The sequence below is a fragment of the Symphodus melops genome (assembly GCF_947650265.1).
Source record: "Symphodus melops genome assembly, chromosome: 19".
NCBI classification, from domain to species: Eukaryota; Metazoa; Chordata; class Actinopteri; order Labriformes; family Labridae; genus Symphodus; species Symphodus melops.
The window spans coordinates 16,124,938-16,148,541 of NC_136709.1; the positions used below are offsets into that span (position 1 = coordinate 16,124,938).

At 42.8% G+C, this 23,604-nt stretch overlaps 1 protein-coding gene and 1 long non-coding RNA gene across 4 annotated transcripts in view; one reads left to right on the forward strand and one right to left on the reverse strand.

Annotated features, from left to right (window-relative positions):
- The window catches only part of lclat1 (lysocardiolipin acyltransferase 1), a 290,110-nt gene that overhangs the window by 48,522 nt on the left and 217,984 nt on the right, over positions 1 to 23,604 (reverse strand). The gene's annotated exons all lie outside the window — the stretch shown is intronic.
- LOC306840121 overlaps positions 1 to 23,604 on the forward strand; it is a 61,394-nt gene that overhangs the window by 11,590 nt on the left and 26,200 nt on the right. The window contains exon 4 of one of the 3 annotated variants that reach the window (XR_013781294.1): positions 3,320 to 3,477. The exons of the other annotated variants lie outside the window; for them this stretch is intronic. This is a non-coding gene — a long non-coding RNA (uncharacterized lncRNA). Of the gene's footprint in view, positions 1 to 3,319; positions 3,478 to 23,604 lie in introns of those variants that run through there. 3 annotated transcript variants of the gene reach the window in all.

Genomic DNA, 23,604 nt, shown 5'->3' on the forward strand with positions numbered 1-23,604 from the left:
CACTAATCCTCCAGCAGAGCTTCAGCAGTGGTTAAAACAAACCAAAGCATTTGTTGATACAGTTTGAGTGTTTATTCGGTGTAGATCTCCTGCTGTGGGAAACAGGTTTCTGTTGTTCACTGTTTGCTTGGGGCAATATGATGCCAAACCAGATGTGATTAATAGTCTGCTGAATTTTAATCTTTACTCTTTGTCGAACAATAATAATGTTTATTATTAGTATTAGTGGCAGGCATTTAAGTATAATAACAGTATTAAAGTAATGACCAGGTTGTAATTCATTCTCTCTGTATTACTATTAACAGTTGTTTTGTGTCTATCTTGTAGGAGGTGTCTTTTCGCACACATTAACGCTCTGACTCACACACATACTGAGAGATGGGGTACACTAAAACCATGACCCCGGTGGTCCAGTCTGCTATACATCATGGTCCTGAACACTCCTCTACTCCTCTCTGTGCTTTGAACTGAACATGGGTCACTGAGTAAGCTGCTGCCTCCCTATTGGGATACACAGAGAAACCTAGAAAATCACCACACAACTCTGTGGTGAAACTTTATGGGGCTCTCAAAGGAAAGGCCAACAGATGTTCAAAAACTTTTTTTTTCACTGCATTTTACAGGCAGGTCTCTTCAGTCCCTCTTGTCAAATATTGCTTTACTAAAACAACCTCGGCTTTGGCTTTCTTGTATTCATTTGGCTGTGATTGGCATTTATTAAATAAGAGCATTTACATTCTGGTCAACCCTCATGAAGCGTGAAGTCACACTTTTAGCTGTGTCCACTCCAAGTCCCTGAATGACTTATTAAGTACCTTGGTAATTACATCATGTCCATGAGAGAAAGCAGAGTGGAGGCGTTGAAGGTCTGAAAGTAATATCACTGTTTACACAATAGGAGCAATGCATCTTGGATGTGTGTGTATGCTGTGTGGTGTGTATGTGTGTGTGTGTGTGTGTGTGTGTGTGGTCCGTGGACATTTGTTTCCTCCCTACCTACATGTAAATACACTGTAAGTGAGTGTTCTGACAATCAAGCACCTGTGCCAACATTACTCCCTCTCCTCCTCCTCCTCCTCCTGCACTGGCTGGACAGAATGAGACATTAAGACGAAGACAAAGAGCAGACAGAAAGAGAAACAGGAAGGACGAGAAGTGAAAACAGAAACAGAGTCACTGAAGTGGATACAGTTGTCATGTAGAAACCCTGAGAATGGGACGTTCAAAGAAAAATGCCGCCTTTAAATTGTCCTTGGTGGTTTCAGAAGTGTCAGGATGCTTTCAAGAAGACCATGTCCATGTTCCTTTTTAACATCATACTGTTATAAGCTGATTTACCTTCTCATTTGTAATTCTCTGCATTTCTAGTGTTACTGAAGTTTGAGACAAACAAACACAGTCTCTGGCACCCTTATTTTTTTCGTGGTCGCGAGCTGAGAAAGCTCAGATGACTGATGCTCAGTGGGCGGATGAAATCATCCCCACTCCTTTTCTCCCAGAATGTTCCTCTTCATGCACACATCATAACAGTCCCAGACTTTGTTGCTGTCAAGTGGAAGTGACACAAAATACAGATGCTAAAAATCTATGTCTTGATCTATCAGCTTGTCGTCAAAATGTGCCATTGTTGTCCCTGCTGTATTGACTCTGTAATATCATCCAATTAATTAATGCATCTAGTTTATTTGTATGGCACCAATTCATAACAAGTAATATCATAACAAGTAATATCTAAAGACACTTAGCGATAAAAAGACACTTTAGTTTTTGTAATATTATTTACAAATTAAACATTTTCCACCAATGTCAAGGAAAAAAATGCCTTTAAGAGGCAGAAACCTCAAGCTGAACCAGACTCTTGTTGAGCACCCATCTGCCAAAACTTTGTTGGGGTTCTAAGGGGACAGAGGGACATGCAAAGAGAGAGAGAGAGAGAGAGAGAGAGAGAGAGAGACGGGTGGAGACGAACAGAGCAAACATCCTCTCAGCCTTTACTGCAGCACCTACTGTTCATGTGTAAACTGCATTTTGGGAGTAGGAAGTGTTTATTTTGGAAGACAATCACAGTCAAAGCTACAAACCAAGCCTACCCAACATTAGGCCATGGATCATAACAGCAGAACTCAAATGGGGAACTACAAAAGCTGGAACACTATGGTTGAAGCACAACCTTCTAAGCTGAAGTAAATGGAAGTTGGTCAGTTTTTTCTTCAAAAAGAAAAAGCTGAAAAGCAGTTAGTAGTTCATAGTTTCATATCAGACCCTTGCTGCTATTGGCAAAATGTTGACCTATTAATAAATCAGAAGAAGCTGCTGAAGGCATTTATTTTAGAACTATGTTTTGGTGTTAAAAGTGCCCCCAAGTGGTTCAATTGAGAAATGTATTTTCTAGATTTTAATGAAAGTAGATCGTGCCGTTAATTTATTCCGTTAGAGAATGGATTATTTCTGTAAAATGTTGCATTATCACTGAGGTCATTGACTGCTTAGGGAAGATTAAAAAAAGGTAGCCCAAAGCAGGGTCATATGTCAAAGATTCAGTGATTCGTGAATAAATGTAATTCCCAGCCTTCCTTCAGGATGCCAATGACCTGTCTACAAACTGACCTACATAGAGAATGTATTTATTTACAAAGAGAAGGTAGCCAGCTATTTCACAGTCACATTCTTAAACATGATGTCAATGCGTCTGCAGGGACATGGATAATAAACATGTACCACTAGGACACTGCATACTCTCTTGACAGCTGCTCTGACTTGTTTATGTGCAGCCTGTACATAAATGCTGACATGGGGGTCTCAACATTTCCAGTCCCATATCAGAGCCTGACCCTAAATCTGAACCCCATTCCCAGACTGCTGCACTAGGCTCAGCCCTGTGGGACAAGTGTTGGCCTTGGGGGCTGCCCCCTGGCCCGAGGTCTGCCCCCCCCGCCCCCCCTCCCGCAGGCCCCTGTGTTGCCTTGTGCTGCTTCAGTCCTTAGGGAGCCATGTTAAGCAACCCCCCCCCTGTCCGCAGCTCTCTCACCACCAGGAAACAGGGGCCTTCTCCTGCACCTCTCGACTGCAACGTTTGACAGCTAATATTTTTCTGTCGAATCCGCGTCTGTAATCCGCACTTCCATGTCGGGATCCCGTTACGACCTGTCTTGAGAGGGCCAGCTGTTCAAACAGGGTGATTAATTAAAAGAATTCTGTTTGTAAAACAATCCCCGGCCTCATTCCCTCTCTTTAGCCATCGCATACTCTCTCTTCCTTCGTCCTGCACTCTCGCCCTCTCTTCATCATCACTTATCCTCACTCTCTCCTCTTCCCTCAGACTGCCGATCCAGCTCTGGCCAAGATCGTCCAGTGGTTAGCCCGTATTAAGACCACAGAGTGAAGAGTCTGCGGTCTCCTCGCATTAGGCCTGACTCTCCCCTAGGGTACCGCACATTAGCAAAACAAACATCTCAAATAAAGTGGGTAGAGCTTACATGTCTGTTTAAGTGCTATGTTTTTATGTGTAGCTGCGTTTATGGTATGGTGGGGTGATTGTTGCGACAGGAGGGGAGGCTTGCTGGAAGGCAGTCTTTTATTGCTTCATGCCTTGTTGCAGGTGAGGTCTCTAGTTGCCAATTTCAAGAGGTGGACGCTCACTCTCTTTCCTCCCCTCCTCTCGGTGCCTCAGTCCCACTGCTTTCCGTGAGCAGTGCAGGTGCTTGCTATTCATCACGGCAGAGACAGATGCCTTAACTCCCAGCTCACGGTGAACTTGCTCCTTCACACCGTCCTGTAGCGTTGGGGCAAAGGGTCATATGGGTTACAGGCAGCACCAAGGCAGTCTGCTTAGATGTACACAATTCTTTTGTGATCTACACTCATGCTCTTGCACAGCTGTCTCATCACAGAGTCCGCCAAAGCACAAAAACCCCTGGCTAAAGTGCTTAGAGAAACCAGAGAGCTTGGAGTGCTCACAGGACATGTACCACGCTAGTGAACACAGCACAGACTCAGTCCAAGATGTAAACAGCTTTGGCCACACCTAGTCCACATGAGAAATGTCTTACTGTAGTCTGTCCACAAATGTGCACAGATGTTTTATCACAAGACACAAACGAGGCCATAAAACCAATTGGACCAAAACCCAATGCACACACGACCTTACACATGCCTCACAATTGGTTCTCTCCCTAAAAAGCCAATAGGGACTTTTGAAACTATTTCTATTAGGAGTCTGGGCTTTGTCCCTCTAACAACATCTGTTGTGAGAAAGAAGTTGGTGAAAGAATTAAGGCAAGGCCCCATGTAAGGGTTACTTGCTACTTGGGTTACTGAACGATTCTGCTTATGAGCAGTGACTCGGCCACCTGGTCACCTCAGGTATCAAACATGTGCTGTTCATGTGGGTTAAGGGTGGCGATCCAGATACTGATCACCTTCACACCATGTCCCAGTCTCAGAGGGGGACACTGTGCCAAATGCTTCATTTAATTCCCTTTATTTGGCCTGGATTCTACAGACAGAATCCCCAAACTTGTTATAAATAAGGATCAATCACTGAAAAGGCATGAATTAAAATGAAAAATGGGGAAGTCATGTGTTTAGGGATTTTGGTGATTTGTAAAACCGGATAACTCACTTGATCTTTCTATTGTTGTAAAATCCACTGTTATTTCCTTCATCTGAGCTTAGCCAGCAGCCAGAGGCATCCAGGGCCCGATTCTAAGCTGACGGAGTTTAACACGGCGAGGGGAAACTTAAAAGTGGAATTACATTTATGCTATGTGGCTTATAGCAGCCTCTGCTCATCCACTAGTCTGGATTCCAAACCTCTGAGATTCCATGGAGGTATTAGGTGACTCTAACCGGAAATCCCCTCTCTGTGACCGCTGGCGTTTGTTTTACTTAGCTGAGCTCCGAGATGGGTGGCATTGCGGGCCCAGGCCTCTCTCATTCTGTCTCTCCCACTTCCAGATGCCCAGGAGGGAATGGTTAAAGCTGCCTTCATGCCCGGCTGGCATCGTGTGGATCGGGTCCAGCTTCTAACATGCTGGGCTGCCTGGTTACAGTTTACATTCTTCCCTCGCTCCCTCCCTTCCTCCCTCTCCCTTTTCCATCTGGTCCTGTGGCCAAGGCTGTACCACCAAAAAGGAGGCTCTCCATTCTCTGGGGCTGAGAGGCTGGAAGACCTTTCTGTGTAATTACAAACAGTCGCATATTCACAATTTTGGCAAATTGGTGATCTCACACCTTTGCTCTTTTGGCTGCCTGACTTCTCGTCAGGAGTTAGCCAAGGGACAGGCACCATCAACAGGCATATGAGTGAGAGTTTTGGCTAGGCACCTGGCTGACTGGGTAGTTGAAGGGTCAGAATCCGGTTTTAATCAAGGCCAAAGACAAACACTGTGTTGTGGTTAAAGTGACTTGTTTTTCCATTTTAGCCTTCTTGGAAAAAGTGTAAGATACACAAAGAGGGAATTGTGCCAGTTTGGAGGATATATATGAGTGAAAAGCGTGTAACAAACACAAGAAAAGGAACTATAGAACATGAGAAGAAAGGGCAAAACAAGAAAAAAAAAACAAAAAAAGGCAGGGAGCCGTTTGAGGAAAAAAGAAAAGAGAGGGGAAAAACATCTTGAGCTGGAAGCGTTCCTTTATCCTGGCCAATCTCGTCTGCACCTGTGATGACAACCCCTTGTGTGCAGTGCAGTGATTGTGTAACCTGGAATGAAAGAAGGAAGGGGAGGCTCTAGATGGTGTGAGGGGCTAGAGAGGGGGAGCAAATTACACGAAGCGTTCCCCCCGACTTGTAAATCCATGACAAGACCCAGACAGTCACCCTGAACCCCCCAGTGTCCCCCTGCAGCATGGATGGGAGAAAGAAGTCAGCGTGCTGGGGCAAAAATCCAACAGACTCCCACCTCTACTCCTGTTACCCATATTGCCCCTCTTATAGCCCCTCTCTTATACCCCAACTCACACACACTCACATTGTGGGACAGTGTGTTTCTTCCATTCCACACAAGCTGTTGTTTTAAATCATAATAGTAACCAGACTGTAATCACATTATTGCACACATGGTGATTTTGACAAGTGGTGGGAGTCATGTGCTGAGGCTTTGGCAGGGTTAGCACACCATTCTCCCAGCTGTGAGCTCAGCCCCAACCCACCCCATGCACACACACACACACACACACACAAACATGCACACGTACATACGCACACAGACAGACAGACACACACACACACACACACACACACACCTAACCTACATCGCTCTCTCCCCCCTCCCAGGCAAAATGTTGCTCTGCTTGGTTCCACTGTAACCTGCATGCATTAGTGCAGCCTAATCTAAATCAGATTTCAGAACATTGTAGCTACAGATGTGCCTTCAGACGGTCCGTGCTACAAAATAAAACCCAACAGCTTTAGTTGTTTTGTTTAAACCCAAAAGTCCCTAAAATGCAAACATTTTCCTGAAACATTTCATATTTTTGCTGTGCAAATCACCTCTTAAAATGTATTTTTTGGGGATTTGTTTGTATTACCCAGAGTCGTGTAATTTCTAACACATCTTCATGGAAAAGATAATTACATACTTCACCTGTCCAACCAACATTGTTGTACCTTTAGCTAGCTTTTAGGTGCTACTAGGCCAATGGGTCCAATGGCAACTTCTATTGACTAAATATCTGATATGTTCCTCGCTGACTAATTTCTAAGTCCGTAAAACTGTCATTTAAATTCAGTGTCAACGACTATTCTAAATGTAAGAAAACACTCAGTGAACCTTTGCCGTGCTGGTACTTCGGTCCTCATTGCAGGTTCACGTCCAGATGCCTGTGGTGGATGTGGTTGCACATTGCTCCAGTCAATAAACTCTGCCGGTTTAACCCGACACAGCCTACATACAACTTTATCTTGACTTTCTTGGTCAAAATAATGCCCGACGTGCAGCCTTCACGGGATGCTGTTATCCGTTCAGTGTGCTTGTTTGCATCAGGACGATAGAGCCAGAGGAGAAGGCCCATAACCAGAGCTACAGCCAGTCTGTGGCTACTACCCCGGTGGCTGTGTTAGGATTTGATCTCAGAATTTGATTAGCATTGTGGGCCAACTTGTAAAAACATAGATAATTAGTGTGCTGGGGCGTTAATTGGACTGGTCATTCTGGTGTCAACTATACTGACATTGGAATTGTTTAGCCGTTAGTCGTTAGCACATCAATATTCAACTTGTGTCAAATATCTAAAATGGCATGTTGTTGGAGTTGCTGTATCCTTTCGTACTTGATGTTAATGTCACACATTGTCTCCTAATCCAGCCTCTGTTCTGAGTCCTCTCAACCCTGCAGTCCATATTTCCTCAGACTCCAAAACTCTTGTGATAACACGTTACCCACGCTCGCAGCTCCTGGCCAAAAAGAATCAACTAACAGTACTGCTAGCTGCAAGGCTAACGAAGCTAAACAGCTAACAGCGCTTGAAATGAATTCTCCATAAAATATGGTCCAGTTAGTTTCCGAATAATAGAACAATGTGTAGCAGTTTTGCTTATTTGTTTCCATGTTCAGTGCCTAGTCTCGTGTCTGAAGTCAGATCCCGTTTCTCCTGGAGAGCAGCTGGACTGTTATGACTTTCTTACCCATGTGGGTCAAAGAGGAAAACATCCACAAAGATTGTTTTGGAAGTCATTTGGGTATGAGGACTGGTTTTGTGATTTCTGTGAATGGCCTGTTTTTCGGTGAAGATGTTTACATAATGATCACTGTCTCACAAGATGTTTGCTGTTGTTGACTGATGAAGACATCATTGAATCAGACAGGAACTCTGTTGCTTGTCTGCTTGTGCCCACACATGCGGCAGGATAAATGAGTGTTGCGAGTCTGGTGACACTGGGTGTCCTTGGAGCGCTGTGACCCAGGCTTTAGATCGGCTCAATAACCACGGAAACAGGGGTCCACGCCTTCGGATAACGTGAGAGAGACGAGGGGTCGAATCCAGAGCACTGCTCTCTTTCCGTCCCATCTTTTCAGTTATTCGTTCGGAGGTGTGGCAGCGCTCTCCACCGCACCACTAACAAGATCAGGCTGCGGGGTGGGCCTCATCCAGCTGGCTCGTTGTGTGTGTATGTGTTTGGAACCAATTTGGATATTGAAAATAGTTGTAAAAGGAGCTCTACTAAAACCAGCATCGTGTGTGACAAAGAGAAGGGAAGACAGAAACTACCAAAATAATAGCTTTCCCAAACTTTCCACAGTTTTAATATCAATCAGGCACTGGGCAAAGTGTTCAAAGCAGGAGAGAGGAATGAGAAGGGTACATTGATGCTATCAACCACAATTTCCCTGAAACATTTAGTTAACAAGAAGGATGAATTTAATCATTTATACTAACAAGGCCTTGCTATTCTCTGTCATCTTTCGTCAGCCTGTATTTCCTGAAATAAGCAAGCCAAGTGTTTGGAAACGAAGACATTTTAAATGATGCATAACCCAAGCTGAATGACAGGCGGACAAGACGGACAAGAAGTCGGCACAAACACACGTATGAAAGCGTAAACACAGACTTTGCTTTCGCTGGTGAGATGTACAACAGAGCTTAGCTGTCCCTGACTTTTATTCTCTGTGCCATTGTGGTCTCTGATTTATAGCGGAAGAAAAAGATGAGAGAAAACAGTTCGCTCTAAACAAAGAAAGCAGATGTACTTTATAAACCCGCGGCACTAAAAAAACATACCGTCCTCTCGGCTGTTAAGGTTTTTTTTTTTTTTTAATGCTTTGCGTCATGTCAGAAACATTTTGTGCAACTCAAAATGCTCTGATGTGCAGACGCCGTCTTTAAAAGTTTGCAGGTTTGCCTCTTTTGGCACTGGTGGACGGTGGTCCAAACAGCAGATAATACTCAGAACCCAGGAATCCTTGGAATGGTTTTATTTAACTTTGCCTCAAGTGAGAAACATATTGTGACGACCTTGTAAAGTGATGCCCACATTTGCCTCCTATCTTAAAAGACCCACAGTCAAGTCATCACTCCACTAAATTTTAAGAACCGAAACGAGATAGTAACGACGTGCAGCAGAGTGATGGGAATATAGACTCCGAGAGTGCAGTTGTTAACATTTTGAACCCTCATAGCCGTTATCTGCATGGCAGAACTGCGTGTCACTAATCTCAGATTGCTGAAGATGAGGGGGGAAAACACAAGGTGTCAGGTTAACATGAAGGGAAAAAAACATCATATATTTTTATGATTATCATACATTGTGCATTTTTTAGTTGTGCACTTTATTATCAGCTGAATTTATTAAAAATGCAAAAATGTGCTATTTGCTGCAATAACACGTGGATTGTTTTAAAAATAAACCTACCTCAGAAATAAATGGAAAAAAATAAATCTTTGGACAGCGATGAAAACTCGTGTTAAACTGGTTTTGGATTTGCCTGTTTTGTATTTGGGAGTGTATTTATTTCAGATGAAGGAGAGCCGGGTAGAGAGCCAAGGAGAGTATGCCAGGGCCCAGTTAGTATGCAAGCTATAATTTCCTTTCCCTTTGAAGTCTATGCATGTGTGTGTTGAGTGTGTACGTGAGTGTGTTTCCATTGTGGTGTTATGTCGCGTGATTGTTCTAAAATACATTCTCGTCTCATGTTAAACTAAGTGTATTCTGAAAAGATACACTCCGTTTACTTTACTTACCTTACATTTTAACGACGTGTCAATTGCACATTTCAGTGCGTATATGAAGCAATCTGTGGCTTCAAAAGTTGCCATGGAGACAGAGCGTCAACATCATATTCTTTACAAAGGGGGGTATTGTGGTGTATTGGGCTAGATTGCACAGGTGGTCATGATTTTGGATGTGTGCATGTGCACGTTGTCTTTTTTTTTTTTTTTTTTTTCACTTAAAAAAAAAACCTTGTTGAACTAAAATGAACTGAATTGAAATGGCTGTTATTAATGTTAGGTAAAAAAAAAAAAAAAACTAAAAAAAAAACACATTCACGAACACTCGAGTCCTCCAAAGTCAGCAGCAAAACTACTTCAGCAGATGGGCTGGTTCTTCCTGTCTGCAGCCACTCAGCCTGTGATGATAGAACCAAAATCTCTGCTCTCAGCACCCCTGAGATACAGACTGAGGAAAGTTAAGAGAGTGAGGGTACAAAACGTGAATGACTCACGCCATGTTCTATGTCAGATGACTGGATATGAAAACCTGTGTTTCCCTTTTCGTTTTGGCCGACAGCCTTCTTTGAGCAGCCATTTTTTACACCCAGTAAATTAGTTTTTGGAAGCTTTAGTTTGAATGTGTATTCTGTTGATTAAAAAAACATGGCAGTCATTACGCTGTGCTGAAACACACAAATAAAGGAATAATTGGTCCATTTCTAATCGGCAGTGAGCCCACAGAATAACTGCGCTTTCTCATCCTGCTCCTGTCCACATGAAGGTGCCTGCAGTGAAAGAGTGGTTGCTGATGGAAAGGGAACATGACCGAGAGTTCTGTTTTGCGTTGATGTTTTTTCAACTTCCCCTCTTGACTTGCTGTGACCATGGCAACCCCAGAAACAACACAGAGGGAAACGATGGGAAACACAGACTCACTGAGTTCCTATTTGTATATACATAATATTAGCTTAACTTTTATGCCAGAGATCAAGCATCTTGAATCCTATCTTCTTTTTTTTTCAGGGGCAGGACAGCATCTGCAGTTTAATATTATATTGAGAATTGTTGCATCCCTCGGGAGCATGACAGCGAAACTTTGACAACCACTGATCTTGTGTAAAATTGGTGGTTGATTGTTAGTGGACTTCAAATTCTTACAAAGTTTTAAATCTAGTCTGGGATTAGCAAATACCTGATGTGCTACAATGGCAAATGTGTGAGCTAGTGTGTTAAACAAAATAGTCCTTAGGACGTTTACTCATCAGAATGGAACCAAAGGGAAGTTTTTAGTCTTTTATTGGGGGGGGGGGGGGGGGGGGGGGGGTGTCATCACATTTACGAAGACTCCAAGAAAAAGATATTAGACCATTTGACCCTTGTTTCCATTTAATTTTTTTGCAGAGAATTTCAAAACAAATTAAAGTGCAAGTTTGGTTAGTAGTCATTTCCTTTTGTAAACGAGGTTCCCAGATTTATCTACCTTGGTGTGGATGTGGCTACAGTGACTGTTTACTTACTCACTTACAGGCCCTCCAGTCATCCAATTAATGTTGGTATTTTGTGGCTGTGGTTCAGAATCTCACCAGGTTTTTTTTTAAAATATTTATTTATTTTTTATAAAGGCATATCCCTTGTATCAGGCGAAATACTCCATTTTGAGACCATACAATCATTACCCCCTAAGCACTGCACTGTTTAGGCGATTGACGGCCATGTTGTCATTAGTCCATGTTGCCTGCTGAGTGACACAACACAGACGAGGCTTTTAAATAGAAACATCAAAGTGAGGTCAATTAAGGGGGCTTTTTCTGTCCAAACAGTGGGGACCTTTAAAAAAAAAAGTCTCTTTTGTGTTGCGGGAAATGCAATGGCGGGTCTAGGTGACTCACAGAGAACATGGCCCCAATGAATGAGTCACAAACACTAATTGACTCACTCACAAGTGTAATTGACTCACCAAGCGAGGAACTTTGCATGACCCTGAGAGGGAAGCTGCTTCCTCATGCCATTGCAGTCACTCTTCTCTGGAAAGCAAGGTGTTTTTAAACTTAACAACGGTCTGGAAGCAAAACACCCATGTCTTTGGGACAGACATGGAGACAGTATGAAGTAAAGAGTGTTTGTTTTGTTTTATGTTTGTTAATTGCTAATAGGCATAATCAATATTTCCTGCAAAGCGATAAATCTCACACCAGGTCAAAGTTCTTAGTCATACAGTCATACACATGCTAAGTTGTTTTATTTATTTAAGTGTCCAACTGTACCCAACTTATAATACAGCAATATTGATTAAATAACATTTAAGGAAAGACGGGGTGCTAAAAAAAGGTATTTGTTTATCCTCCAGTAGCGCAATGCTTTTTATTTTACTACAGCTAACCATTTAGGTCCCCACGATTTAAAACACTCAATGGTTGTCGGTGCAAATCTTCTGTGAAGAGATAAAATGTTCCACAGTTTTGGTGCAGCTACCAAAAAAGCTTGACCGCCCTCTGCTTCAGCCTCGTCTTTGGCCCATTCTGGAGCAGCTGGTTGGTGGACAAGAATCCTCTAGAGTCTAGAATAACACCCACCTGCCCCAAAAGCTTGTTGGATACCTTCAATCTGCTCATCTGTAATCTCCTAGGGTTTGCAACATCACCTTGAAGCAGGCACATGACGGCAGGACTCAGTGCTGTGTCTGATCTTGTAAGCTGTGGACATGTTCGCCCCTCCGGCCCACATGTGGAGATAGCTGTTCAGTACAAGACATGATAGTGGCCCCTGAGCTGTGAAACCCCACGCTTGGCAGGATGCAGAGCTGCAGAGATAACTTACCTGTGTACTGATGGAAGATGAGACAATGTCCCAAACAGATTAAAGGCTGTCTGATCGCAAAATAAGATGCATAGTTTTGCTCGAGGTATAAACACGAGATGGAAAAATTCTAAACAAATGAGATGAAAAGGGTTGTTGGATGTTTTTTATCGTGGTGTCTTTGAGTCATTTCTTGATTTTTGGGTATGTTCACATGCTTGTCTTTTATGTAGGATATCAGGGCCTATTCATGTTTGCTATAGAAATCTTAAAACAGCCCAAAGAACATGTGATACATTTATTTTCCACTGCGAAGCTTCAGAGCCACACATGTTCTAAACCACATTCTGACAGAATGAAAAAAAAAAAAAAAAAGAGGATGGAAGCAGAGCAGCCAGGAGTCTGATCTCAATCTTCTCTTTTCTCTCCTGCTCTTTTTCCGACCTTCATGAGATGCTCTGTTGTCACGTAAGGGTCTTTACAGTCTGCTGGCAAAAATGTCATTTCAAAAGAGGCCTATCTCTCTCATCCTGTCAGAGCAGGCACATGATAGTCCACCCAATCTCTGATAACAGGGAGTTTGTTATGTGTTGAGGGGGTTTGGGCAGAATGATGTGTGAATATTTGTGATTATCTCGCTGGGAGATAAACTCCAGGTGTTGTGATACAGATGGTGTCACTGGACTTTTTCCTGACATTCTTCGGTCACGATTAAGTTTCAAGTTAGTATCTACAGGTGTCGGGATGGTGAATCACATAGAAGCACTTTTTCCACTGAAGTCCAACATAATTAACCAAAACTGTCATGTCCCATTCCCTATCATGGATTTTGTAGTTGATTTTGGGTCAGTGCCCCACAACAACATCCCATTCTAATGACTCACTAGAGCTAATTAGAGACTGACAATTGTATCAAACAAAGCTGTGTTTCCTGTCAAGTTTCTCATTATCACAAAAAGTCCCTTCCTGTTGCACAGGATGCCATGATCCTATCGTTGGCCTGCGTTTAAAGATGTAATGGTTTAGGCACTTGATGAATCAAGAAGCTTGGAACTTGGAGTGTCACAGACCAACTCAGGAAGTTGGTGAATATCTTGACTTCGTCAAAAGCCTAGTTGGTTTTTGACTTTTGATCGGATACGTTGACTAAAAAATATAGACTATCGCCACAATTTTCCATGTTGGCATGAACGAATTAGGATGTTGAAAGGAACATTGTGTAAGCACGCAACTATGGCATGCACAGACGTCCAGGTCTGTAGAAGGTTTAACTGTAACTTGATTGTAAACATGCCAGATGATACAAAGGAGATGGAGAGGAAGGGAGTAAGTAAAATGTTTGCATTAGCTCACGTTACTTTCACTAATTTGCCTTTATGTCTTGTTCAAACAAGTTTGGCTGAGCTGGGGCTTTTATTGAAAGCCTTGGTAATCTTCTGACTGCTTGTATTGTTCGCCCCATCTGGCTCCTTTCATGCAATGTCACCGCATTCCCAGATCGCAGCAATTAACGTAAATTAAAGTCTTATTATTACCGAAAAGGAATCATTTTCCAAAGTGTTAAAGTAACATCCCAGTTCAGTGCATTACACTACAAGTGCTGATCGCATTAAAGCATGACTGTAAGAATGTGTTCAGCATGTTACTGTTCTAGTTCTCCCGTTGCTAGCGTAGATCAAAAGTGACATCTGTGAGAACACAAACAAATAAAACAGAACTGACATTTTGAATCCAACAACAACCTCCTCAGACTTGTACTAAGCCAGTCATAGTGTTGCACTTCAGTTAAATTAGCTTGAGGTCATTCAATGAGTTAAACGAATATGTCAGCTCCACCCTTGCAGTGTACATGAGTTTTATGGTTTTTAACGTAACGCAAAACATAATTACATAATGTGGCATGACATCATCGCCCACAGGCATTGGACCTGTAGCTTTGGCGCTCATACAAAGTCATGAAACCGTTCTGGCAAACCTTCATGGAGGTAGCCTCACCGCAGGTTTAACCACTGCCGGAAGACTCAACAAGTTACTGTAAAGAGCTTCAAGTCGAATATGTGAGGTTACACATGAGGTTAGCACAGCTCGAAGGGTGGCTTGAAGAACTTAGCTAAATGTCATTAAAGAAGCAGCCAAATAAACAGGACTGAACCAATGCACAAACAAACAAACACATTCCTATTAAGAAAGGAATTAAGGAAACAAGTTAAATGACTACAGCCTTTGCAGACAAGGAAAGCTTGCAGCCGGCCTGTTTCAGCCCTGAAAGTGTGTTTCTGCATCTGAGAGTGTTTATGGACTGGCTCTAAGTGGAAGTCATTATGGGAGGTTTGAGTACACTTGTGCTGATAGCAATGGTTCTGGGTCCACCCAAGGCTCGAACGTAGGTGGTCCAGGCAATGCAGGAAGATGAGCGACACGAGGAAGGAGGAGGGGTAGCGCGAGAGAGAGAGAGAGCTAGAGAGGAGAAGGAGGCAGCAGAGAGAAAGACAGAAACAGAGAGTGGAGAACAAGAAAGTTCGGCCTCCACCCTTCCTCTACAATGTGCCTCTTCTGCAGATGTGGTTGTAAGGAAGGGAGGGGAAAAAATCTCTATAAAGTTATAATTATCCAAACGAATGCAGACCAAATTCTGGAAAACTACAAACACACACTCAAATACACACAGGACACACACTAACTACACTCTGCTTTGCAAAGAATGGTTGTGACTTGCCCATCTTTTACAGGCCCTTCTTTCAAAGACATTTAGGAATCTTGCAAAAAAAAACAACCCCAAAACAATTATCCCATGATTAAAGTACAATTTGAGACACTTGATGTGTGAGAAACGGTACAAGTTCAGTTCTCGAGCATTATGGGAACAATCTGTTTTTTCTGCAGACAGTGTGCAGCACAGTGCTAAGATGCAGGCAGCAACCATTTCATGAGTGCTTGCAATCTGTTTACTATTGCATGTGTACAACTGGTTTGTGTCAGCAAAGTTTACTTAACAGTATATTTTACCTCAGGACATTTGGAGAGATAACCAAATAAACCTTTTAAGGCAGGAATGTTCCCTGGAGCTGTTATAGGTTCAAAGTGAAGTTTGCGGTGGATGCCTTCACTCAGGGTGGACTCGCTGGTCAATCAGACAAGGCATGTAATGGGGAACAGGAAGTACATTTAGTTTTGAAGGGGGCATGTGGGCGGTGGGATGGAGGGAGGTTTTGATTTGTGGGGCGGCGGTCGGGGAAGAGGGAAACATTAGCCAGCAGCAGCCACCCCTGCTTTGACACTTCACCCAAAAGAGCACACAGAGAATTCAAACATCGTCTCTCAGATGTTCCACTTCCTCTTGTAAATTGCAGGAATTCTTTCATGTTACAAGTGCTTTTGTTTTATGGCCACGGCCCTGGAGAGTGGCTCTGCAGAGCACAGCTCACAAATTTCTCCACCCGGACGGCTGCAACAGCATTTGGAACCTGTGTGTGTGTGTGTGTGTGTGTGTGTGTGTGTGTGTGTGTGTGTGTGTGTGTGTGTGTGTGTGTGTGTGTGTGTGTGTGTGTGTGTGTGTGTGTGTGTGTGTGTGTGTGTGTGTGTGTGTGTGTGTGTGTGTGTGTGTGTGTGTGTGTGTGTGTGTGTGTGTGTGTGTGTGTGTGTGTGTGTGTGTGTGTGTGTGACTTGATTGAGGGCGTAAACGGAGAAAGAAAGGTAGGAGGTGAGTGTGTGGGCATATCCCTTCCTCACTCGCCGCTACATTCATCACTTTGTTGTCCCAGCTGCAGACTCAACCGCAGTGTGGTGCATCCCTTTTTAAAAAGTCAACATGATAAGAATTCCTTGACTTAGCTGAAGAGCCCACACTTCCTTGGCACATGGGCGACTTCCTCCGAATCCTGGTCCACATGGTGGACTGGGACTATGACAGGACTCTTGAGGTTGGCTCAGTCACTCCACAAACACAGACTGTCCATACCAATGATATGGTGTCCTTGCACCCAGACTGTGATGTCATACTGTGACACACATGGGAAGAACCCCAGCTGGCCTTGGCAAACGGTTGTCTAGGTCCCCAAACCATCTAATTAGGGTAGCATACACTTGCGTCAACGTGACGACAACCATGCACCACTAGATAGGGCGGAGCTGATTCCAGTTTGTCCAGCTGTGTTTCTTTATAATGCATTAAAACATGATACTGCTTGTGATTTAAAGTGTGGTGTAGGACATAAACCTGTTAAGCATACAAATCCCCATCACAAGAACCCTCTCAAACTTTCAAACAACCAAGAGCTGCAGCCCTTTCCCATTTTTGTGATCTCCTAAACTTACTGACCTCAGCTATTTTGTGTTTTGGCGTCTTGTCCCGGTAAAATCCATCATATGTCCCACAGACAGCTAAGGCCAGACAACAGCCAGATGGCGTATCTATTTGCTGCTCTTTAGCTCTAGTCTATGCACCAGAAAGATAGATGCAGGCCAGCACAAAGGGGAACTCTGGCAGAGTACCAAAAAAAGGGTGTGCAGGGAATTTGCTCTCAGTCTAATGCACCTGGTTTTAGAGAAAAGGGAACTTGATTCAGTTCCATGCTGACAGGTGGGACTCTGTCAAAGGTGAGCTCAGGGCAGACTGACGTATGGTCTTTTCCCTCTTCAACTATTCCCTTCTCTGTTGGATGACTGCTCTTTCAGTCAGTGCTCTTCTCTTTGTTTTTCTGAGTAACGGTGCGTCTTCACTCGGCAGCGGGAGGCTCGGAAACTGGACGTCGTAACACAGACCTCCAGATTGTCCGCTTTCATTATTGATCTAGTTACAAAGTCGTTTGTAAAACTTGCAAGAAGTACAAAGGCAACGCGAGTGTTAACGCAGGGCTGTTCAAGTAAGTACTCTTGGTGTTCGGTTGTGTTTGAGAGTGTACAATTTCCTCAGGGTAAAAGACAGAGTTATGTTGTGTGTATTCTTGGCAGTGCATGTGCAAGAAGCTGAGTGCTGGAATCAATCCACTGCCAACTACCCAAACACAATAAATCAAAACAGGTGTTTCAATATGTTGAATGCTGTAACACTGAAGGCCAGATGCTTGCCAGACAATTCCTTTCCTCCTCTGAACCTAAATCAAAAACCAGAAGACCAGGATGAAGTCAAGATGTCAAATAAGATGCCTTAAATGGCAGCCTCCAGTTCTCTCCCATATGTTTTAACTACAGACACGGATTCTGATGAACCAACGGACTTCTCTTAGCTGCAACAAAATGTGACAGTTTGCTGCGCTCGTACAAAGGCTTGACTATCAGAAAAACTACTGGCTGCCTCATTACCAAACTTACTGAGCAACACAATCTGTTTGGACTTTTGTGGTTCAAAGTTGCACAGTGATGACTCATTTGAGGTTTTGGGCCCAATAAGCAGTTCAGTGGACAGAAAGCAACTTATGAAGGACACAAATGTAGATCTTAAAAAAAAATCTTCTGGTTGGACGGCCATGGTTGTGAACTTTGACCTTCCAGCTGTGGTGCTTGTTAATTTACTTCTAATGATGGGTGATTAAGTACTTAAGAGTCTTTTCTATGAATTTATTCTGGAGCTTGGAACAAGACTGCAGTGGTGAGTATCCACGGATTTTGCAGAAAATCAAACCTCTAACTTCCCACAATTGGAGATATTACCTCCTCAATCAGTTGCCATTTGTCTCTGTACATCGCTTACTTATTGATATACAACCAACTAGTACAGATAGTTAGCTGCATCTGCATGCAGGAGATTCTTTATAGAGATTAATTGAAAGTTAAATCATCATCAGAGGATAGCTGGGGGGGGGGGGGGGGGGGGGGGGGTTATAGAAATCTCAATATGACCAGTGTTACACATGTGTGGCTTTGCACAGACAATTTTCCTGCAAAAAGCCAAAGCCTGTGGAAAATCAAGTGATCAAAAATGTAATTTCAAACATTAAACAGAACAATTATGACGCGAAAATTCACTTCACTTTCCCTCAGATTTATCATCTAAATTTGAAATCATTTCAGCAAGTGATATTCTTCTGCCCATGTTTCAGGATAATATTATTTGTTGGTATGAAGTCCTAAGCTATGATTTACAAAGTGTTGACAAACAGCTATTTGGTACACATATGGCCTTTGCAATAATCATGCATTACAAAGTGTCTCCCCACAGCCGTGTAGAAAGACAAACACGCACATATACTGTAAGCCAGTCCTGTGTAAATCTTTACTGATCATCTTGTTGAGTACTGTTATTTGGCCAACCCTTCATTAGCTGAGCTACTGAGACAAGTAAGGACACGACTTTCTGTTAAAAACTCATTTTGAAGTACTCACCAGGTATCATTCAACAAAGCTGACAATGTTTACTTCTGTTTATGTCAGTTAATCTGACTCACGGAGATATCTCTTTCTTTTATGTTCTCTTCGTTCATACCTATTTCTTTATCCAGCTGTCATCTCCCTGTATGTTACAGCATGCTTACTTTTCCTTTCAGTTTGGCTCTCTTTGTTTAGTCTAGCGTGAATCATATCCATTTGATGACACCCTTACAGAACCAATGTAAGCACTACGTCAAGCACTAAAACCTGTCACATTGTTGAGAGCTGAAGTCAAAAGGTTAGCATAGCAGCACTGATTCGTGGGCAGTGTCTCACTGTCTTTTACACCGGCACAGACAGCCTTCTAATGATTTAACTGGTAATGTGTGCTTCATCCGGCTTTCATTGCCTGCAGCACATCAACTTCAACAATAACCTTCCTGTAAATCTGCACAAGGTCGTCCCTCAGGACAAACAAGTCAACAAAAGAAGCCACTGAAGTTATTTGTCCCTCAATCTCTCATTGTTTCCTTCATCCCTGATTCGATAGCGTCCTGTCTTTGTAAGGGTTACAGTACCCAGCCTGTAATGCACTCCAGACGGCCTGACTTCCTAATGACGGGTTGTGCTCTAAGCCTTTCCGGGCACGGCTGTGGCTGCAATCCTTGCACATAGACACACACACACACACACACACACACACACACACACACACACACACCACGTGTTGACCAGTCTAATTGTGTGCCTTTGTCATGCGTCTGTTTGGACTAGCACCAAGACTGTCCCCATGTTTCCTATCTTGCTCTGTTAAGGTAAACTCATTATACCACAGCCAGACTCTAAACTATAGTATATTCAAGGGATCTTGGAGGGCAGGTATGTGGAAACGAGCACCAAGATGGCTGACATGTTGCAGGAACTGTTTGAACTCCATTTCACCATAAAATGTTTACAATATGTAAACGATCATTTCTAATGGAACAGATGAATGTCTCGGACGGCCTGATCTTCACCGGTACGCTTTGAAAATGTTCTCTGTCAACTCTTCCAGCTCACCCCTCTGACAGCACTTGTTTCTTGATATAGCTCATTGTAATACCTCTTTCCGTCAGTCTGGTGAGCCCATATTCACCACCTCAGAAGGGGTTGTCCGCAACCAAGGCAACAAGTCTGTTTGTTTGGTGTCAGGCTTCCTTTTCTTTTTTTTATTACTGACCGAAATGCTTAATTGTACACTTTCACAGTTTCTTTTTTTCCAAGTCTCTTGTGTGGTTTGTTAAAACGTTACGCTAAACAAAGCTAGGTCATTTTTTTTAGACGCCATACTTGGAACTTTCAAGTTTCACGGTCTTAGATTTTTTTGTCTTCAAATCAAATACAGATCTGACAAAAGAAAAGGCTTTAAAAAGTCCAAAATATCTGCAGTAAAGCCTGACCGTTTTATTGGTATGAGGACATTATTTGCAGGTATGGGCCGATGACATATGTATCAGTATATGCATGCATATCTCATATTAGTCAGGCTCTATCAGCAGAAACCCCAGTCATGACATTCAATTATCAAAGCAACAATTCGAAGTAAAGGTCCTTTTAAATAGAGCTTCAAATCTCCAAAGTTTCTCATCAAAAAGTCTTTATAACAAAATATTCTTTGCTTGTCACCCACCTGCTAATTTACTGGTTTAAGTACTTGATGCAGACTTTTCCAACCCTGGGAGAGGCAATAATATCTAATGTTGCAAAGTGTTCACTTACACTACCAGGCTGTCCCTTAAGGCCCATGGCTGCAGGCTTTAACTGCTCTGCCCATATGTTAATGATCTCACTCCTCTATGCCCCGAAGTCCACAGCTAAATGTATACAGTTGTGTACGCTCACGCCAAGAAAAACAAACAGCCTTTCGAAAATTACTCGTAAAGGAGGCAGTGCCAGAGCTTGTTCGAGCTGTAACCTTAATGTGGGGAACGTTCTCGCTTATTTTTTCACTCCACTGGCTTGGATGTTTAAATACAGACAATACTCCAGCGGAGGCAAATGTTTAGATCCACTCTGAGTTTGAAAATGCACGGCTTCCATAATACACGATAATGATAGCCTGACCATTACATGATGAATCTGTTCTTATGGTGACATTTTCTTCCCGACACTAAAGCTGTCATTCTTCTCTCTCTTCTCTCCGTCTTCATCTCCAGGTGGATAGGGACCCAGTTTGGGCCCCATTCTTTCACTGAAATGAACAATGTTGCTTTTGGCTGGAGCAAAAACCTCTAATTGTAAGCCATGTCTGCTATCTTTGTCAGGATATGCAGTTGATGCTGGGTGGCCTCCCCACACAAGCATACAGTATTGTGTTCTCACCTGAAGAAGCATGTTTTTTTTTTTTTTTTTTTTTTTTTAAACTGCCTCCACTTCAACAGAAAGGTGCACAAACACACTTTGTGCAGACACACAATAGAACAGGTTGTGCTGTTGCATCCTGCCACCAGAGGGTGCAGACAATGTGCCCCCATCACTCCTGGCTCCAGCCTGACATTCTTTTAGGCACCAGAGAATAACCCTCCGGATGTTGGATCCGCAAAATAAGCCAACAATGACACGTGATAGGATACATGCATACATACAATTATAACTCTTTTTTTCTCTATAGCTTATTTTTAAAGATACGACTGCATTATCTTGTCTGAGATGAGTCAGAAGCTTTGATCGTTTTTCGAACAAGCTCTCACTGTCTCTGTGTGTCTGTCACAGACTGTGCTCTAACTCTTTTACACACACATGCACACAGATGGCCCAATCACGCTTCTCTCCTTTCTGCAGCAGTTGACCACAAGTCACCACAAATGAAAATCCGAAGTTCTTGCCATCAACCTCAGGCTAGTTTTTTTCCCAATTAGTTTGACTCGTCTTGGAATTGTCGCTAAGTCACGGCCTTATTTAAGATGACAAACAAAGAAGATAAATTAGCCCATACTGGGTCAACTGAAGGTAAGGAGGTCAAAAATATTAGATTTACTCTTAGACAGGTTAGACCAGAGGTCACTCTAGCTTTTCCTTTCTTGAATTATTTAAAGCTGCATATAAAAATGGAAACTTCATCAGTGCAGTGGACACTGTGCAGGGCCAAGTGGAGGGAGAGAGAGAGAGGGTTTAGCACGCTGTATCTGTTTTATCAACGGCTGGTTTCACTTTGGGAAAGCAAACAATGTTTTGTCTTTTTTTTTTGTATCTCCTGTATAAAGTTCTTGCTAACCCAGTGAAATCAAATATACATTGAGGAACTGTTTGGAAGTTAATGAGCTCTGCCAACATGTTTTACATTACAGCACAAACAGCAGTAAAATTAGCTCGAGGCTAGAGCTAACAATGGCTGAGCGATAACAATGGTATGTCTGGATGTGTTTTTCGCCTTGCAATGTTTCAATTAGCTTATCTTTGGACTTTCGGACATAGACTGTATATGGAGTGTTAGTGTTGCCTGCTATACATTAATTAGCACATCAGTAAAAAAAAAATCAGAATTTGTTTTTTGTCTTAATCTCTAGTTTTAGTGTACCGTCACATCAGCGGAGTTTATGTAGTACATTACGGTCCCAAGCTGCTTTCACACTTGCACAAAACTCTGACTTTATTTTTTAATTACATTCTTTCATTTTATATGCTTTATTAATCCCCGAGGGGGAAATTCTGTTTCTTTATCCTGAGTTTTTCCTGCCAGCTCCCTAGAATAATATTCATGTGAAGTTCATGTGAGCTGATGTGAGAATACAGCAGGATATAATCAGGAGAAGTCACTGCATGCCAAGATGAGGGGGAAGTGAAATGTGTTCCCTGCAATCGATGCACAACCATAGACTGCACGACAATAATACAATCTGCAATCATGTAATGAATTTGTGTAGTTCCCTAAACACCTTCATTTTCATTAATTAATCCCTATTTGAATATTCCAAACTTATGAACCATCCCTAATACAAAGTCCCATCCCTAATATTTTACACATTTTTTGTGAGATTCCTTTCCTTCTTTTTCAAATATATTTGATGCACTCTCTTTTATATTTCTACCATTTGTTTCACATTAGCCTGTCTGTGAGCAACAACCATCTGCTTGTAGCCCCAGAGAAAGTTTGTGAGGCTGGTGTGTCATCAGCACAGAGTCACACAAATGCATCAAACCCAGACACACAGGAACACTTTACTGTCTAAGTTATACATTACTCCCACCCTCCAGCACATTAAAACATTCTTAGATACACACACATGCATGTGACATCACACAGGCCACAAGAGATGCCGAGCCCCAACCCTTCCCATCATGTCCTGATAACCTCTGGCTCTCGTTAGCTGGAAGCAGAACCAGACTGCCACTTTAAAACACACACATATGCATGCACACACCGCAAATATCCCACCCCCAGCGTCCCTAACCGTGGCTGACACATCAAAGGGCCGTGTCCGAGGAGGGAAGTCAGGGAGGGTCTGGGGAATCATGGGAGACAAAGGAAGCGATTAAGAGATAAGGATCAGTCTAAGATATGACATTTCATCCTGGGCAGATCCGGTAGACACACTCCATTCAGGGAAGGGAGGGGGGGGGGGGGGGGGTCTCTCTCTTTTCCAGCCTTCCTTGTACCTTTTCCCGCTTCCACCGTCTGTCTGTAAACACGGGAATGAGTCGCCTGGCTCAAAACCCCCCAAAATGGACTCCAGCGTTTCCTTGATCGTGTCCACCCAACGCAAATCCCCCATCTTCTTAAAAAAAAAAAAAGCTGGAACATTCAAGGGAGTGAAGCATATAGTAGCATCTCTTTGAACTTATGTACAACAACGAGCCATCATTTAAACATAA